This window comes from Lathyrus oleraceus, unplaced genomic scaffold (genome assembly GCF_024323335.1).
Source record: "Lathyrus oleraceus cultivar Zhongwan6 unplaced genomic scaffold, CAAS_Psat_ZW6_1.0 chrUn1103, whole genome shotgun sequence".
NCBI classification, from domain to species: domain Eukaryota; kingdom Viridiplantae; phylum Streptophyta; class Magnoliopsida; order Fabales; family Fabaceae; genus Lathyrus; species Lathyrus oleraceus.
In genome coordinates this window covers 1,061-20,777 of record NW_026113494.1, presented here as the reverse complement: position 1 = coordinate 20,777, position 19,717 = coordinate 1,061, and the positions used below count along the sequence as shown (strand labels likewise).

General features: G+C 26.1%; 1 long non-coding RNA gene across 2 annotated transcripts; it reads right to left on the bottom strand.

Moving 5' to 3' along the window:
- Window positions 1–5,332: 5,332 nt before the first annotated feature.
- Window positions 5,333–17,522, bottom strand: LOC127115113 (uncharacterized). Of its 2 annotated transcripts, none has more exons than XR_007800680.1 (2): window positions 17,407–17,522; window positions 5,333–5,517 (listed from the first exon to the last, which is right to left on the bottom strand). It is a non-coding gene; the product is annotated as an uncharacterized LOC127115113 (long non-coding RNA). The 2 variants fall into 2 exon arrangements; XR_007800681.1 differs by lacking the exon at window positions 17,407–17,522 and adding an exon at window positions 5,694–5,766.
- Window positions 17,523–19,717: the final 2,195 nt, after the last annotated feature.

Below are 19,717 nucleotides of genomic sequence, written 5' to 3'. Positions count from 1 at the left end.
AATATTGGCAACACATAGGTTTTGCTCTAATTCTACACATCTGTAAAAATAACCTATAAAAACTACTCGAAAGTTAAAACAAATTATTTAATAATCTACTACATATGTAAATTGGAGTATTTTTAGGTAATAAATATTAAGTTACTCTCTAACAATTTATATTTAAATTATTTTCATTAAACTTGAATAATTCAATCTATACATTAATTGGGTCTCCTAAAATATTTTGTGTTGTTCCATTGTGTTAATAACATGAGATTGAGAACATCAGTCTAACTTATTAATGAAATAATTATATATTAATTAAAAATATATATTTTCACTATATGGATCAAATAATTGAAGATATTTTATTATAATCCAAACCACTTGATAAAATAATTGATGAGATTTTATTATAATTTAAACACCAATATTAGCTTTTAATTATTATTTTTACAAAACAACGGATGTCATTTGAATTTCTTATTATTAACTATTGCTAAAATATACGGTCATTAGATAACAATGTTTTTGATAAATTAAAAATAAAAAATGTCATACATTAAAAAAAATTTAATTATATTTCCTCTGTCTCAATAAAAACAAAATTCCGCACTTTTTTCTTTAAAGGAATATAAAATTTGTCATGTGAAGTTTATGTATGGTAGATTATTTTTATAAGTTACTCATGTTATATTTTTCATTATTTTTATAACTATAATTATAAAATCCATAACAACTATTAATTAATAATTGTGTAAATACATAATTTAATATAAGTTTAGTGTTGAAAATTATTAAATTTTTATTCCAATTAATAAGTAGAAATTATAAAATTAAAGTTTTGAAATGAAATACATTATTGATACTTCAAAAAAAAATTATGTAAATTTCAGATGGAGTGTTTGTAGATAAATGTATTCAAAGAAACAACGAAAATGTTTATTTATATTCAAACTTTCCAAATTGCAACAACATTCACCCCTAAAACACGAGCCACCTTTTGGTTGCCCAATGATGCTTTACAAAAATGGTCACACTGTTCTGATGCAGTTGGACAAAATTTGATGCGAAGCATAATTTTCCGTTTGCTCCTGAAACTATCATTTCAATTACATTAGAAATAATATATAAAATTGTGTTCATAAGATTGTGTTTTCTTAAACAAAAACATATTCCTTTTAGTATACTCGATAGTATCCTACCATCCAAATGTTTTAATAAAAACATAACAATGAATATGAAGCAATAAAAATTGAGTCTTATAATTAGATTATTACCGGCAACCATGCCTGAAGCAATGCAAATGATCAAAATGGTTAAAATGAGAGTCTTGTAGGATGCCATTTTGTTTTTTAATGTTGAAGTAAGCATGTTGCAAATGCCTATTTATAAGGACTTTGGGAATTAAGTTAGAACAATAGTTTCAAGAAGTGAGCCAAAGGACATAATTTAATTATGAAATACGATATTATCCCGATTTTAAAAATTCTATCTTTTAATTTAAATCTTTTAATTTATTTTTATGCTTTTTTTAAATCGACCCAATGAATAATACATAAAATTTCCAAATATTATTTTATTTATATAACTTCTCAAATATTAAACTATTTTTGGGATAGATTTAAATTTTTATTAATACCCAATAATGATGGGGACATATTATTGTTCAGAATTAAACACCATGTCAATATACAAGTTTTATACGACATAACCTATTAAATTCCTGTGTAAAAAAGCCATTGAAATGTCACTTTAATATGTTTTAATAACATCTCTTTTAGTAGTAAAACATTTTTAGTCATTTATTAAATTGTCACAAATATTAAACAGTTACGAAACTCAAAATAAAAAACATGATAATTTTATTTCTCAATATGTTTTAAGAGTCAAATTTTTTTCCAAATTGCTTTATTTAGATCCCATAATTAATCTACAAATGCAGGGAATTTCTATATAATATGTTTATTACATCTTTTGGCTACAATGTCTTCCCCAACCAATGGTACAAATAAAAATATAATTTTTTTTGTGAATAGTTACAAAATATTATTTATATTTTCTATATTATATGGTTACAACGTCTTTCATATCCAACCGTAAAAATTAGAAACAAAACTTTTTAAGTTGTCCAAAAAATCTAACAAAACACTGTTGGAAGATTTAACTAATTAATTATTTTTTAACAACTAATTTTAACTTATTTTATAAAAATTTAATGATTCAATCTATAAAGGAATTGTATTTGATATTTTTTTATATATCATTATTGTTAATTTTAAATAGATGGAAACATATTTCAAATAGAAAATAGTCATGCTTTTTAAATACTAATGTGTAAGATATTATCAGAACGAAAGTGATCTTCTATTTAACATATAAAAAAATAAACAATATATATAATATATATAGATATATATATATATATTATATATATATATATATATATAGTAATTCAAAATAAATAATATTTACCTTATTTGATTAATAATTTTTCTATATTTTCTGTAACTTAAACAAAAATATTAACTTTTAAGTATTATTTTGATACAAAAATATTGGGCAACACTTAAGTTTTTCTCTGTTATATGAATATTGATAAATAAGAGAAAAAATATGCTCCAAAGTTAAAAACCATCATTTGATAATCTTATTAATAAATATTAAAAAAAAAATATATAAACTTATTTTTCTACTATTTTTCCATAATGTAATATCTGGCCTAAACCATTGGTTTAAAATCCAATCACTTTTGTTCTTAATAAAACAACTTTTCTTAAACTCATAAAGCCCATGATTGTTAAAAGTAATGTATTGTCTACTAATAAACATTCTTTTATTTATGAAAAAATATTTTAAATTATTTTTTACAAAACCTAACGATTTCTTCTATCAATGAATTGTATTTCCTTAATTACTTCTTGTTGTGCCATTTGGGAAATTTTAACTACACGGCAATATATTTCAAATGAGAAATCTTATCTTTTATTTCAACGTTATTGTGTTTAATATTAAGAGGATAAGAACATAAGACTAACTTATAGAATAAATTAATATATATTAATTTGAAATAAATTTTGTACATTATATTTTATCAAATAATTTGTTGATCAAATAAATTAGTTTCATACATATGAATATACAAATTTTATGTGACATATCCTATTAAATGCCAACTTTTATAGGTTCATCAATGTTTTAAAAATCGAACCGGTGAAATTCCTGGTTTAAGGTTCAATGAATTCAACCGGTTAAACATACAGTTGAACTGTTTATTAAATAAACTAATATTCATAGATATGTCACACATAATCATAGGTTCACAACTTAATAAAATAAATATTTCAAAAATAAATTACAAACTTAATACGACAATGTCAATAGCATATATAATAACACAACATAGTTGCACAGTTCATTTCATCTTCATTTAAGAATAATTTGAACAAATTAAAAAGTTATAATAAAATAACTTAAGCTAATTCAAACCAAAATTAAAATAATAGAAGATAATAACTAAAATAAAGTTCAAATAACTAAGAATAGCTAAATCAAATAAGATAAAATACCAAAAATAAAGAATACAATAAACTAAATTAAATTAAAAAAATCGAGTTGAACTACGACAAACAAGTTAAAGTTGACAACAACAAACAATATTGAATTAAACGGAAATTAACATTATGCAGGACATCGTGACTATGTTTGAAAAAGACAGCGTGATGATGATGGAGTGTAGTTGAAAGAAAAACTATAACGATGTGACCAAACTTAGAAGTTTGTATGGATGTAAAAAATGTAATTCTTTTTGTGATTGGGGAATGCGTGTTAAGTTTTAATATTGACATATTAATTTTAAAGTGTTTTTTTAAAAAAATGGTCAATTTGATGTATTTTTCTGAACCAGACGGTATAACAAAACCAACTTCGGTTATTTGGTTCGAATGGTTTTGGACTGTTTAATCTAGTTTTTGCAATTTTATTCCGGTTTGACCCACTAGCGGTTTTAAAAGGTTGACCCAACCAGATTCATCGCTGGTTCCCGGACCAACCGATTGAACCGACCGGTTCGATCTTGTTTTTAAAACATTTGGTTCAAAAAAATTATTTTGATACATATAAACATACAAATTGTATACAACATATCCTATTAAACTCAAACTTTTATAGATTCAATTAAGATCTCTTTTATTAGTGACAATTAATAATGTCAAATATTTTCACAACTCTTGATTTTAAAATATTATAACTCTCTTTCTAGATTTCTTTTAAAAGAAATTTAAATTTAAAATTACTTTCTGTAGAACCCATAATTCTTCTTCAAGTGCAGATCATATAATCTGGATAATATTTTTATTTCATAAAATATCTTTCATAATCAATGTTACAGAATAAAATAAAAATATTTACAGATGGCTTTTAGGTAGTATTTTAATAAAAATATTGGCAACACATAGGTTTTGCTCTAATTCTACGCATCTGTAAAAAATAACCTATAAAAACTACTCGAAAGTTAAAACAATTATTTAATAATCTACTACATATGTAAATTGGAGTATTTTCTAGGTAATAAAATTAAGTTACTCTCTAACAATTTATATTTAAATTATTTTCATTAAACTTGAATAATTCAATCTATACATTAATTGTGTCTCCTAAAATATTTTGTGTTGTTCCATTGTGTTTAATAACATGAGATTGAGAACATCAGTCTAACTTATTAATGAAATAATTATATATTAATTAAAAATATATTATTTTCACTATATTTGATCAAATAATTTGAAGATATTTTATTATAATCCAAACCACTTGATAAAATAATTTGATGAGATTTTATTATAATTTAAACACCAATATTAGCTTTTAATTATTATTTTTACAAAAACAACGGATGTCATTTGAATTTCTTATTATTAACTATTGCTAAAATATACGGTCATTAGATAACAATGTTTTTGATAAATTAAAAAATAAAAAATGTCATACATTAAAAAAAAATTTAATTATATTTCCTCAGTCTCAATAAAAACAAAATTCCGCACTTTTTTCTTTAAAGGAATATAAATATTTTGTCATGTGAAGTTTATGTATGGTAGATTATTTTTATAAGTTACTCATGTTATATTTTTCATTATTTTTATAACTATAATTATAAAATCCATAACAACTATTAATTGAATAATTTGTAAATACATTAATTTAATATAAGTTTAGTGTTGAAAATTATTAAATTTTTATTCCAATTAATAAGTAGAAATTATAAAATTAAAGTTTTGAAATGAAATTACATTATTGATACTTCAAAAAAAATTATGTAAATTTCAGATGGAGTGTTTGTAGATAAATGTATTCAAAGAAACAACGAAAATGTTTATTTTATATTCAAACTTTCCAAATTGCAACAACATTCACCCCCTAAACACGAGCCACCTTTTGGTTTGCCCAATGATGCTTTACAAAAATGGTCACACTGTTCTGATGCAGTTGGACAAAAATTTGATGCGAAGCATAATTTTCCGTTTGCTCCTGAAACTATCATTTCAATTACATTAGAAATAATATATAAAATGTGTTCATAAGATTGTGTCTTAAACAAAAACATATTCCTTTTAGTATACTCGATAGTATCCTACCATCCAAATGGTTTAATAAAAACATAACAATGAATATGAAGCAATAAAAATTGAGTTTTATAATTAGATTATTACCGGCAACCATGCCTGAAGCAATGCAAATGATCAAAATGGTTAAAATGAGAGTCTTGTAGGATGCCATTTTGTTTTTAATGTTGAAGTAAGCATGTTGCAAATGCCTATTTATAAGGACTTTGGGAATTAAGTTAGAACAATAGTTTCAAGAAGTGAGCCAAAGGACATAATTTAATTATGAAATACGATATTATCCCGATTTTAAAAATTCTATCTTTTAATTTAAATCTTTTAATTTATTTTTATGCTTTTTTTAAATCGACCCAATGAATAATACATAAATTTCCAAATATTATTTTATTTATATAACTTCTCAAATATTAAACTATTTTTGGGATAGATTTAAATTTTTATTAATACCCAATAATGATGGGGACATATTATTGTTCAGAATTAAACACCATGTCAATATACAAGTTTTATACGACATAACCTATTGAATTCCTATGTAAAAAAGCCATTGAAATGTCAACTTTAATATGTTTTAATAACATCTCTTTTAGTAGTAAAACATTTTTTAGTCATTTATTAAATTGTCACAAATATTAAACAGCTACGAAACTCAAAATAACAAAACATGATAATTTTATTTCTCAATATGTTTTAAGAGTCAAATTTTATTTTCCAAATTGCTTTATTTAGATCCCATAATTAATCTACAAATGCAGAGAATTTAGTCTATATAATATGTTTATTACATCTTTTGGCTACAATGTCTTCCCCAACCAATGGTACAAATAAAAATATAATTTTTTTTGTGAATAGTTATAAAATATTATTTATATTTTCTATATTATGTGGTTACAACGTCTTTCATATCCAACCGTAAAAATTAAAAACAAAACTTTTTAAGTTGTCCAAAAATCTAACAAAACACTGTTGGAAGATTTAACTAATTAATTATTTTTTAAAAACTAATTTTAACTTATTTTATAAAAATTTAATGATTCAATCTATAAAGGAATTGTATTTGATATTTTTTTTATATATCATTATTGTTAATTTTAAATAGATGGAAACATATTTCAAATATAAAATAGTCATGCTTTTTAAATAGTAATGTGTAAGATATTATCAGAACGAAAGTGATCTTCTATTTAACATATAAAATAAATAAAAAATATATTATATATATATATATATATATTATATATATATTATATATATAATATATATATATATATATAGTAATTCAGAATAAATAATTTTTACCTTATTTGATTAATAATTTTCCTATATTTTCTGTAACTTAAACAAAAAATATAACTTTTAAGTATTATTTTGATAAACAAATATTGGGCAACACTCAAGTTATTCTCTCTGTTATATGAATATTGATAAAATAAGAGAAAAAATATACTCCAAAGTTAAAAAACCATCATTTGATATTCTTATTAATAAATATTAAAAAAAATATATTAAACTTATTTTTCTACTATTTTCCATAATGTAATATCTTGGCCTAAACCATTGGTTTAAAATCCAATCACTTTTGTTCTTAATAATTTTTTTTTTCTTAAACTCATAAAGTCCATGATTGTTAAAAGTAATGTATTGTCTACTAATAAATATTCTTTTATTTATGAAAATTATTTTTAAAATTATTTTTTACAAAACCTAACGATTTCTTCTATCAATGAATTGTATTTCCTTAATTACTTCTTGTTGTGCCATTTTGGAAATTTTAACTACATGGCAATATATTTCAAATGAGAAATCTTATCTTTTATTTCAACGTTATTGTGTTTAATATTAAGAGGATAAGAACATAAGACTTACTTATAGAATAAATTAATATATATTAATTTGAACTAAATTATGTACATTATATTTTATCAGATAATTTGTTGCTCAAATAAATAGTTTCATACATATGAATATACAAATTTTATGTGACATATCCTATTAAATGCCAACTTTTATAGGTTCATCAATGTTTTAAAAATCGAACCCGTGAAATTCCTGGTTTAAGGTTCAATGAATTCAACCGGTTAAACATACAGTTGAACTGTTTATTAAATAAACTAATATTCATAGATATGTCACACATAATCATAGGTTCACAACTTAATAAAAGAAATATTTCAAAAATAAATTACAAACTTAATACGACAATGTCAATAGCATATATAATAACACAACAGAGTTGCACAGTTCATTTAATCTTCATTTAAGAATAATTTGAACAAAAATTAAAAGTTATAATAAAATAACTTAAGCTAATTCAAACCAAAATTAAAATAATAGAAGATAATAACTAAAATAAAGTTCAAATAACTAAGAATAGCTAAATCAAATAAGATAAAATACCAAAAATAAAGAATACAATAAACTAAATTAAATTAAAAAAATCGAGTTGAACTACGACAAACAAGTTAAAGTTGACAACAACAAACAATATTGAATTAAACGGAAATTAACATTATGCAGGACATCGTGACTATGTTTGAAAAAGACAGCGTGATGATGATGGAGTGTAGTTGAAAGAAAAACTATAACGATGTGACCAACTTAGAAGTTTGTATGGATGTAAAAAAATGTAATTCTTTTTGTGACCAAACTATAACGATGTGACCAAACTTAGAAGTTTGTATGGATTTAAATTTTTATTAATACCCAATAATGATGGGGACATATATTGTTCAGAATTAAACACCATGTCAATATACAAGTTTTATACGACATAACCTATTAAATTCCTATGTAAAAAAGCCATTGAAATGTCAACTTTAATATGTTTAATAACATCTCTTTTAGTAGTAAAAACATTTTTAGTCATTTATTAACTTGTCACAAATATTAAACAGTTACGAAACTCAAAATAAAAATACATGATAATTTTATTTCAATATGTTTTAAGAGTCAAATTTTATTTTCCAAATTGCTTTATTTAGATCCCATAATTAATCTACAAATGCAGAGAATTTAGTCTATATAATATGTTTATTACATCTTTTGGCTACAATGTCTTCCCTAACCAATGGTACAAATAAAAATATAATTTTTTTGTAAATAGTTATAAAATATTATTTATATTTTCTATATTATGTGGTTACAACGTCTTTCATATCCAACCGTAAAAATTAGAAACAAAACTTTTTAAGTTGTCCAAAAATCTAACAAAACACTGTTGGAAGATTTAACTAATTAATTATTTTTTAACAACTAATTTTAACTTATTTTATAAAAATTTAATGATTCAATCTATAAAGGTATTGTATTTGATATTTTTTTTATATATCATTATTGTTAATTTAAATAGATGGAAACATATTTCAAATAGAAAATAGTCATGCTTTTAAATAGTAATGTGTAAGATATTATCAGAACGAAAGTGATCTTCTATTAACATATAAATATATATATATATATAATATAATTATAATATATATATATATATATATATATATATATATAATCTATATATATATATATATATATATTATATATATATATATATATATATATATATATATATATATATATATATATATATTATATAGTAATTCAGAATAAATAATTTTTACCTTATTTGATTAATAATTTTTCTATATTTTCTGTAACGTAAACAAAAATATTAACTTTTAAGTATTATTTTGATAAAAAAATATTGGGCAACACTTAAGTTTTTCTCTGTTATATGAATATTGATAAAATAAGAGAAAAAATATACTCCAAAGTTAAAAAACCATCATTTGATATTCTTATTGTTGGTGCAAAGGTAGAATAAATGATGAATGGAATTATTCTATTAAGAGAATGACGGCTACAAAACATGATAAAAATTACAATGATTGCCACCCTATTTATAAGCTAAAACTAGGGTTACTATAATAGGATAAAATACTAAAATACCCTCTAACAAACTTAGGGGCTAAGAAAATAGTACAACTAATAAATATGAATTACTTCTAATACCATCCCTTAATTCATATTCCATCAAAACTTGTAACACCAATTCCATCCCTTAATCTGAGAAATTGATCAGTCTTGATAGCTTTCGTCAGAACATCTGCCAACTGTTTCTGAGTGCTGCAGTGTACAACTTCTAACACTCCCCTCTGAACTTGATGTCTCAGAAAATGATACTTGGTCTCAATGTGCTTGCTTCTCCCATGCAACACTGGGTTTCTGGCAAGATTGATTGCAGACTTGTTGTCAATCATTAGCTTCAGAGGTTTGTTTACTTTAATCTTCAGATCCTGCAATAGATTCAGAATCCACACAGTTTGGCATGCAGTAACAGCACCTGCAATGTATTCAGCTTCACAAGTTGACAACGCCACAACAGGTTGCTTCTTGGAACACCAAGAAATGGGACCTCCCAGAAATTTGAATAAGTACCCAGACGTACTTCTTCTGTCAACTCTGTCTCCACACCAATCAGAATTGAATAACTCAGAAGTTCTGACTCATCCTTTCTTCCAGAAGGAAATAATACTCCATACTTCAGAGTTCCCTTGATATACCTCAGAATCCTGACAGCAGCTTGATAATGGGACCACTTAGGTTTACTCATGAACCTACTAACCATCCCAATTGGATAGCAAATATCAGGTCTGGTATTGCACAAATACCTCAGAGAACCAACCAATTGTTTGAAGGTTGTAGCGCCCACATCCTTTCCATCAGAGTCAGAATCCAGTTTCTGATTTGTATCAGAAGGTGTGACAGCAATCTTACAATTCTTTAGATCAAATCTCTTCAGAAGTTCTAATTCATACTTGAGCTGATGCAAAATAATACCTTTCTCAGAGTATCTGAATTCCATCCCTAGAAAGTATGTCATTTTGCTTAGATCAGTCATTTCGAATTCATTCATCAGAACTTTCTTGAACTTGGCTATCTCCTGTTCAGAACTTCCAGTCAGCAGTATATCATCAACATATAAACATACCAGAGTCATATTTCCTTCAAAAGTATGCTGAACATAGACACCGTACTCCATCTCACATTTCTGAAAGCCTTGCTTCTTGAAAAATGAATCAATCTTCTGATTCCAAGCTCTGGGCGCTTGTTTCAATCCATACAGAGCTTTGTATAATCTGTACACCATCCCTTCCTGATTCTTTTTCACAAATCCAGGAGGTTGTGACACGTAAACTTCTTCTTCTAATGGACCATTCAGAAATGCAGATTTTACATCTAAATGCATCAGAGGCCAATTCCTGTTAGCAGCTATTGCAATCACCATTCTGATTGTTTCATGTCTTGCTACAGGTGCAAACACTTCAGAGTAATCCAGCCCAGGTTTCTGTAGAAATCCTCTGGCTACCAACCTTGCTTTATGTTTGCCAATTGAACCATCTCGCTTTAACTTCTGCTTGAAAACCCATCTGACGCTGATGGCTTTCTTGTCTTTTGGAAGTTCTGTCAGCTTCCAAGTCTTGTTTCTTTCTATAGCATCAAGTTCTTCTTTCATGGCCTTCAGCCAGAGCTTCTGCTTAAGAGCCTCTTCTATACTTATGGGTTCAGAGTCTACTAACATGGCACACTGAATAACTTCTCCTTCAGAGTCTACTTCAGTGTCTTGCAGCATGTCAAATTCTGCATATCTTTGGGGATGTTTCTGATTCTTTGTGGTCTCTGAACTTGTTCAGAGTCTTGAGCTTCAGAGTTTCTAGCTTCAGATAGTTGACTTCCTCTAGAGTTTTGACCATCTTCAGGGTCTGGCATATTTCCAGAGTCTGAATTGCCACCAGAATCTGGATTACCATCAGAGTCTGGATCATCAGAGTCAACTTCATCTTCTGAGTCTTCTCCAGAGTCAGAATCACTATCAGAATCAGAATCAACGTCAGAGTTTACTCCAACTTCAGAAATTCTTAACTCTGACCTTTCTTCGGAAGTTCTAACATCAGAATCAGATTGAGACTTATCCCAATTCCAAATTTCTGATTCCTTCACAATCACATCTCTGCCGAATTCAATTTTATTAGTTTCTGGACAATAGAGCTTGTATGCACCTGTACTGTGGTACCCTATCAGAATCATCACTTTGCTTCTATCATCCAGCTTCTGTCTTCTGGCTTCTGGAACATGTTTATAGCAAACAGAGCCAAACACCTTCAGATGACTAACACTTTGCTTATCTCCAGTCCACTTCTGTATTGGAACTATTTCCTTCAACTTCTTCGTAGGACATCGGTTGAGTACATACGTTGCGGTGGCAACAGCTTCTCCCCAGAGCTTCTGAGGAAGCTTCTTCTCCTTTAGCATGCTTCTCACCATATCAAGCAAAGTGCGGTTTCTTCTTTCAGCAAGACCATTGTGTTGAGGGGTATAAGGAGCAGTAACCTCATGCTCAATTCCATTCTCCTCACAGAACTTCTGGAACTCTTTGGAGTTATACTCACCTCCACCGTCAGTTCTAAGAATCTTCAACTTCTGACCACTCTGATTCTCAGCCTTCATTCTGAACTTCTTGAATTCATCAAACACCTCGTGTTTAAACTTAATAAGGGATACCCATGTCAGTCTTGTGAATTCATTAACAAATAACACAAAGTATTTATTCCCTCCAATCGATGCTACTGGAAATGGACCACACACATCAGAATGTACAACTCCCAATGCATGTTTTGCTCTTTGAGCAGTTTCTGATGCAAATGGCAATCGTGGTTGTTTTCCTCCATGCAAACTTTGCATGACTTTTCAGGCTTCTTAATTGCAGGAATTCCATGTACCAACTTCTTTGAATTCAGATGTTTTAAGCTTCTGAAATTCAAATGACCAAATCTTCTGTGCCACAGCGCACTCTCCTTCTCAGCACTTGTTGCACTAAGACATTCTGAGTCTGCAGTTCTGACATTCACCTTGAATGTTCTATTCCTTCCCTGTTCTGACTCCATAATCAACTTCTGATTGCAGTCATACAGCTTCAGAAGATTGTCCTTCATGGTAACTGAAAAACCTTTCTCAATTATTTGTCCCACACTCATCAGATTGCTTCTGATGCCAGGTACATACCACACGTTCTGAATCAATGCTGTTTTCCCATTGTTCAGAATCACTCTGACATTTCCCATACCTTCTGTATTAAGATATTTGTCATCAGCACATCTGATCTTTGTCCTCTTTCCAGAGTCAAAGTCAACCAGCCATTTCTTGTTTCCAGTAAGATGATTTGAACAGCCAGTGTCCATATACCACCAGTCTATCAGATCCATATCATCAGATTCAGATGCCATCAATAGCACAGATTTGTCATCAGAACTTCTGGCTATATTTGCTTCTTCTGATTTTCTCTCCTTGTTTGACCAACAGTCTCTAGCAAAGTGACCAAACTTCTTACAACAGTAACATTGGATCTTCTTCTTGTCATACTTCTCTTTTCCCTTATGAGCATTCTTTTGTCTATCAGAGGTTGAGCTTTCTGACTTCTGACCACCATCAGATCTTCTCCTGGCTTCTGACTGCTTCTGATACCTCCTATCAGAAGTTGCTTTCAGAGCCTGCTGCTCTACTTCCCTTTCAGAAGTTCTCTCAATCAAACGCAACTCTTGCGCTTCTAGACTGCTCTGCAGCTCTTCAATTCTCATGGTGCTCAGATCTTTGGAATGTTCTATTGCTACCACAATGTAATCAAATTGAGAGGTAAGGGATCTCAATCCCTTCTCCATGATTGTTTCTTCAGAAAGAGTTTCTCCACACGCTTTCATCTCATTAGTGATCAGAATCACTCTAGAGATGTATTCAGAAACTTTCTCATTATTCTTCATGTTGAGATTCTCATATTGCTTTCTCAAGGACTGAAGCTCCACCTTCTTCACTGATGCGCCACCACCATAACATCTAACCAGTGTGTCCCACGCAGCCTTTGTTGTCGTTGAATCTGCAATCTTCTCAAACACATTTACATCAACACATTGATGAATGAAGAACAATGCTTTCTGATCCTTCTTCCTTACTTCCTTCTGCGCGTTTTTCTGTTCATCCGTCGCATCTGCTGCTACCGAAATATAACCATCAGTGACAAGATCTAGAACATCTTGAGCACCGAACAGTACACACATTTGGATCATCCAACGATTCCAGTTTTTACCGTCAAATACTGGAAGTTTGGTGTTCATGTTGCCGTTTCCGTTCATCTTTCTACCTTGCACAGTACACTCAGATTTCTCACACAGTGTTTCCCAACCCACAGAATTAAAATTCTGATCAGATTTTGTTCAAGATTCAAACGAATCTAAGAATCAAAATCAAACACACAAGACCTCACGTTCACTCGTGTTTCCCGTGTTTCCCAATGAATCTGAACCGGAGCTCTAGATACCAATTGTTGGTGCAAAGGTAGAATAAATGATGAATGGAATTATTCTATTAAGAGAATTACGGCTACAAAACATGATAAAAATTACAATGATTGCCACCCTATTTATAAGCTAAAACTAGGGTTACTATAATAGGATAAAATACTAAAATACCCTCTAACAAACTTAGGGGCTAAGAAAATAGTACAACTAATAAATATGAATTACTTCTAATACTTATTAATAAATATTAAAAAAAATATATTAAAACTTATTTTTCTACTATTTTTCCATAATGTAATATCTTGGCCTAAACCATTGGTTTAAAATCCAATGACTTTTGTTCTTAATAAAAAACCTTTTCTTAAACTCATAAAGCCCATGATTGTTAAAAGTAATGTATTGTCTACTAATAAATATTCTTTTATTTATGAAAAATATTTTTAAAATTATTTTTTACAAAACCTAACGATTTCTTCTATCAATGAATTGTATTTCCTTAATTACTTCTTGTTGTGCCATTTTGGAAATTTTAACTACATGGCAATATATTTCAAATGAGAAATCTTATCTTTTATTTCAACGTTATTGTGTTTAATATTAAGAGGATAAGAACATAAGACTAACTTATAGAATAAATTAATATATATTAATTTGAACTAAATTATGTACATTATATTTTATCAAATAATTTGTTGCTCAAATAAAATAGTTTCATACATATGAATATACAAATTTTATGTGACATATCCTATTAAATGCCAAATTTTATAGGTTCATCAATGTTTTAAAAATCGAACCCGTGAAATTCCTGGTTTAAGGTTCAATGAATTCAACCGGTTAAACATACATTGAACTGTTTATTAAATAAACTAATATTCATAGATATGTCACACATAATCATAGGTTCACAACTTAATAAAAGAAATATTTCAAAAATAAATTACAAACTTAATACGACAATGTCAATAGCATATATAATAACACAACATAGTTGCACAGTTCATTTCATCTTCATTTAAGAATAATTTGAAGAAATTAAAAAGTTGTAATAAAATAACTTAAGCTAATTCAAACCAAAATTAAAATAATAGAAGATAATAACTAAAATAAAGTTCAAATAACTAAGAATAGCTAAATCAAATAAGATAAAATACCAAAAATAAAGAATACAATAAACTAAATTAAATTAAAAAAATCGAGTTGAACTACGACAAACAAGTTAAAGTTGACAACAACAAACAATATTGAATTAAATGGAAATTAACATTATGCAGGACATTGTGACTATGTTTGAAAAAGACAGCGTGATGATGATGGAGTGTAGTTGAAAGAAAAACTATAACGATGTGACCAAACTTAGAAGTTTGTATGGATGTAAAAAAATGTAATTCTTTTTTGTGATTGGGGAATGCGTGTTAAGTTTTAATATTGACATATTAATTTTTAAAGTGTTTTTTTACAAAATGGTCAATTTGATGTATTTTTCTGAACCAGACGGTATAACAAAACCAACTTCGGTTATTTGGTTCGAATGGTTTTGGACGGTTCAATCTAGTTTTTGCGATTTTATTCCGGTTTTGACCCACTAGCGGTTTTAAAAAGGTTGACCCAACCAGATTCATCGCTGGTTCCCGGACCAACCGATTGAACCGACCGGTTCGATCTTGTTTTTAAAAACATTTGGTTCAAAAAAATTATTTTGATACATATAAACATACAAATTGTATACAACATATCCTATTAAACTCCAACTTTTATAGATTCAATTAAGATCTCTTTTATTAGTGACGATTAATAATGTCAAATATTTTCACAACTCTTGATTTTAAAATACTATAACTCTCTTTCTAGATTTCTTTTTAAAAGAAATTTAAAATTTAAAATTACTTTCTGTAGAACACATAATTCTTCTTCAAGTGCAGATCATATAATCTGGATAATATTTTTATTTCATAAAATATCTTCCATAATCAATGTTACAGAATAAAATAAAAATATTTACAAATGGCTTTTAGGTAGAATTTTAATAGAAATATTGGCAACACATAGGTTTTGCTCTAATTCTACACATCTGTAAAAAATAACTTATAAAAACTACTTGAAAGTTAAAACAAATTATTTAATAATCTACTACATATGTAAATTGGAGTATTTTCTAGGTAATAAATATTAAGTTACTCTCTAACAATTTATATTTAAATTATTTTCATTAAACTTGAATAATTCAATCTATACATTAATTGTGTTTCCTAAAATATTTTGTGTTGTTCCATTCTGTTTAATAACATGAGATTGAGAACATCAGTTTAACTTATTAATGAAATAATTATATATTAATTAAAAATATATTATTTTCACTATATTTGATCAAATAATTTGAAGATATTTTATTATAATCCAAACCACTTGATAAAATAATTTGATGAGATTTTATTATAATTTAAACCCCAATATTAGCTTTTAATTATTATTTTTAAACATGAGATTGAGAACATCAGTTTAACTTATTAATGAAATAATTATATATTAATTAAAAATATATTATTTTCACTATATTTGATCAAATAATTTGAAGATATTTTATTATAATCCAAACCACTTGATAAAATAATTTGATGAGATTTTATTATAATTTAAACCCCAATATTAGCTTTTAACTATTGCTAAAATATACGGTCATTAGATAACAATGTTTTTGATAAATTTAAAAAAATATCAATAATGTCATACATTAAAAAAAAAATTAATTATATTTCCTCAGTCTCAATAAAAACAAAATATCGCACTTTTTTCTTTAAAGGAATATAAATATTTTGTCATGTGAAGTTTATGTATGGTAGATTATTTTTATATGTTACTCATGTTATATTTTTCATTATTTTTATAACTATAATTATAAAATCCATAACAACTATTAATTAAATAATTTGTAAATACATTAATTTAATATAAGTTTAGTGTTGAAAGTTATTAAATTTTTATTCCAATTAATAAGTAGAAATTATAAAATTAAATATTTAAAATGAAATTACATTATTGATACTTCAAAAAAAAATTATGTAAATTTCAGATGGAGTGTTTGTAGATAAAAGTATTCAAAGAAACAACAAAAATGTTTATTTTATATTCAAACTTTCCAAATTGCAACAACATTCACCCCCTAAACACGAGCCACCTTCTGGTTTGCCCAATGATGCTTTACAAAAATGGTCACATAGTTCTGGTGCAGTTGGACAAAAATTTGATGCGAAGCATAATTTTCCGTTTGCCCCTGAAACTATCATTTCAATTACATTAGAAATAATATAAAAATTGTGTTCATAAGATTTGTGTTTTCTTAAACAAAAACATATTCCTTTTAGTATACTCGATAGTATCCTACCATCCAAATGCTTTAATAAAAAACATAACATTGAATATGAAGCAATAAAAAATGAGTTTTATAATTAGATTATTACCGGCAACCATGCCTGAAGCAATGCAAATGATCAAAATGGTTAAAATGAGAGTCTTGTAGGATGCCATTTTGTTTTTTAATGTTGAAGTAAGCATGTTGCAAATGCCTATTTATAAGGACTTTGGGAATTAAGTTAGAACAATAGTTTCAAGAAGTGAGCCAAAGGACATAATTTGATTATGAAATACGATATTATCCCGATTTTAAAAATTCTATCTTTTAATTTAAATCTTTTAATTTATTTTTATGCTTTTTTTAAATCGACCCAATGAATAATACATAGAATTTCCAAATATTATTTTATTTATATAACTTCTCAAATATTAAACTATTTTTGGGATAGATTTAAATTTTTATTAATACCCAATAATGATGGGGACATATTATTGTTCAGAATTAAACACCATGTCAATATACAAGTTTTATACGACATAACCTATTAAATTCCTGCGTAAAAAAGCCATTGAAATGTCAACTTTAATATGTTTTAATAACATCTCTTTTAGTAGTAAAACATTTTTTAGTCATTTATTAAATTGTCACAAATATTAAACAGTTACGAAACTCAAAATAAAAAAAATTAAAAGCAAAAAGAAAATAAAAATAATAACATGATTACATGATAATTTTATTTCTCAATATGTTTTAAGAGTCAAATTTTATTTTCCAAATTGCTTTATTTAGATCCCAAAATTAATCTACAAATGCAGAGAAATTAGTCTATATAATATGTTTATTACATCTTTTGGCTACAATGTCTTCCCCAACCAATGGTACAAATAAAATATAATTTTTTTGTGAATAGTTATAAAATATTTTTTTTTTTTTTTTTTTTTTTTTTTTTTTTTGTTTTTTTTTTTTTTTTTTGTTTTTTTTTTTTTTTTGTTTTTGTTTTTTTGTTTTTTTTTTTTTTTTTTATTATATTTTCTATATTACGTGGTTACAACGTCTTTCATATCCAACCGTAAAAATTAGTAACAAAACTTTTTAAGTTGTCCAAAAATCTAACAAAACACTGTTGGAAGATTTAACTAATTGATTTTTTTTTTAACAACTAATTTTAACTTATTTTATAAAAATTTAATGATTCAATCTATAAAGGAATTGTATTTGATTTTTTTTCTATATATCATTATTGTTAATTTTAAATAGATGGAAACATATTTCAAATAGAAAATAGTCATGCTTTTTAAATAGTAATGTGTAAGATATTATCAGCATTAAAGTGATTTTCTATTTAACATATAAAATAAATAAATATATATATATATAGTAATTCAGAATAAATAATTTTTACCTTATTTGAATAATAATTTTTCTATATTTTTTGTAACTTAAACAAAAATATTAACTTTTAAGTATTATTTTGATAAAAAAATATTGGGCAACACTCAAGTTATTCTCTGTTATATGAATATTGATAAAATAAGAGAAAAAATATACTCCAAAGTTAAAAAACATCATTGATATTCTTATTAATAAATATTAAAAAAAATATATTAAAACTTATTTTTCTACTATTTTTCCATAATGTAATATCTTGGCCTAAACCATTGGTTTAAAATCCAATCACTTTTTATCTTAATAAAAAAACTTTTCTTAAACTCATAAAGCCCATTATTGTTAAAAGTAATGTATTGTCTACTAATAAATATTCTTTTATTTATGAAAAATATTTTTAAAATTATTTTTTACAAAACCTAACAAGTTCTTCTATCAATGAATTGTATTTCCTTAATTACTTCTTGTTGTGCCATTTTGGAATTTTAACTACACGGCAATATATTTCAAATGAGAAATCTTATCTTTTATTTCAACGTTATTGTGTTTAATATTAAGAGGATAAGAACATAAGACTAACTTATAGAATAAATTAATATATATTAATTTGAAATAAATTTGTACATTATATTTTATCAAATAATTTGTTGATCAAATAAATTAGTTTCATACATATGAATATACAAATTTTATTTGACAAATCCTATTAAATGCCAACTTTTATAGGTTCATCAATGTTTTAAAAATCGAACCGGTGAAATTCCTGGTTTAAGGTTCAATGAATTCAACCGGTTAAACATACAGTTGAACTGTTTATTAAATAAACTAATATTCATAGATATGTCACACATAATCATAGGTTCACAACTTAATAAAGAAAATATTTCAAAAATAAATTACAAACTTTATACGGACAATGTCAATAGCTAATATAATAACACAACATAGTTGCACAGTTCATTTCATCTTCATTTAAGAATAATTTGAACAAATTAAAAAGTTATAATAAAATAACTAAGCTAATTCAAACC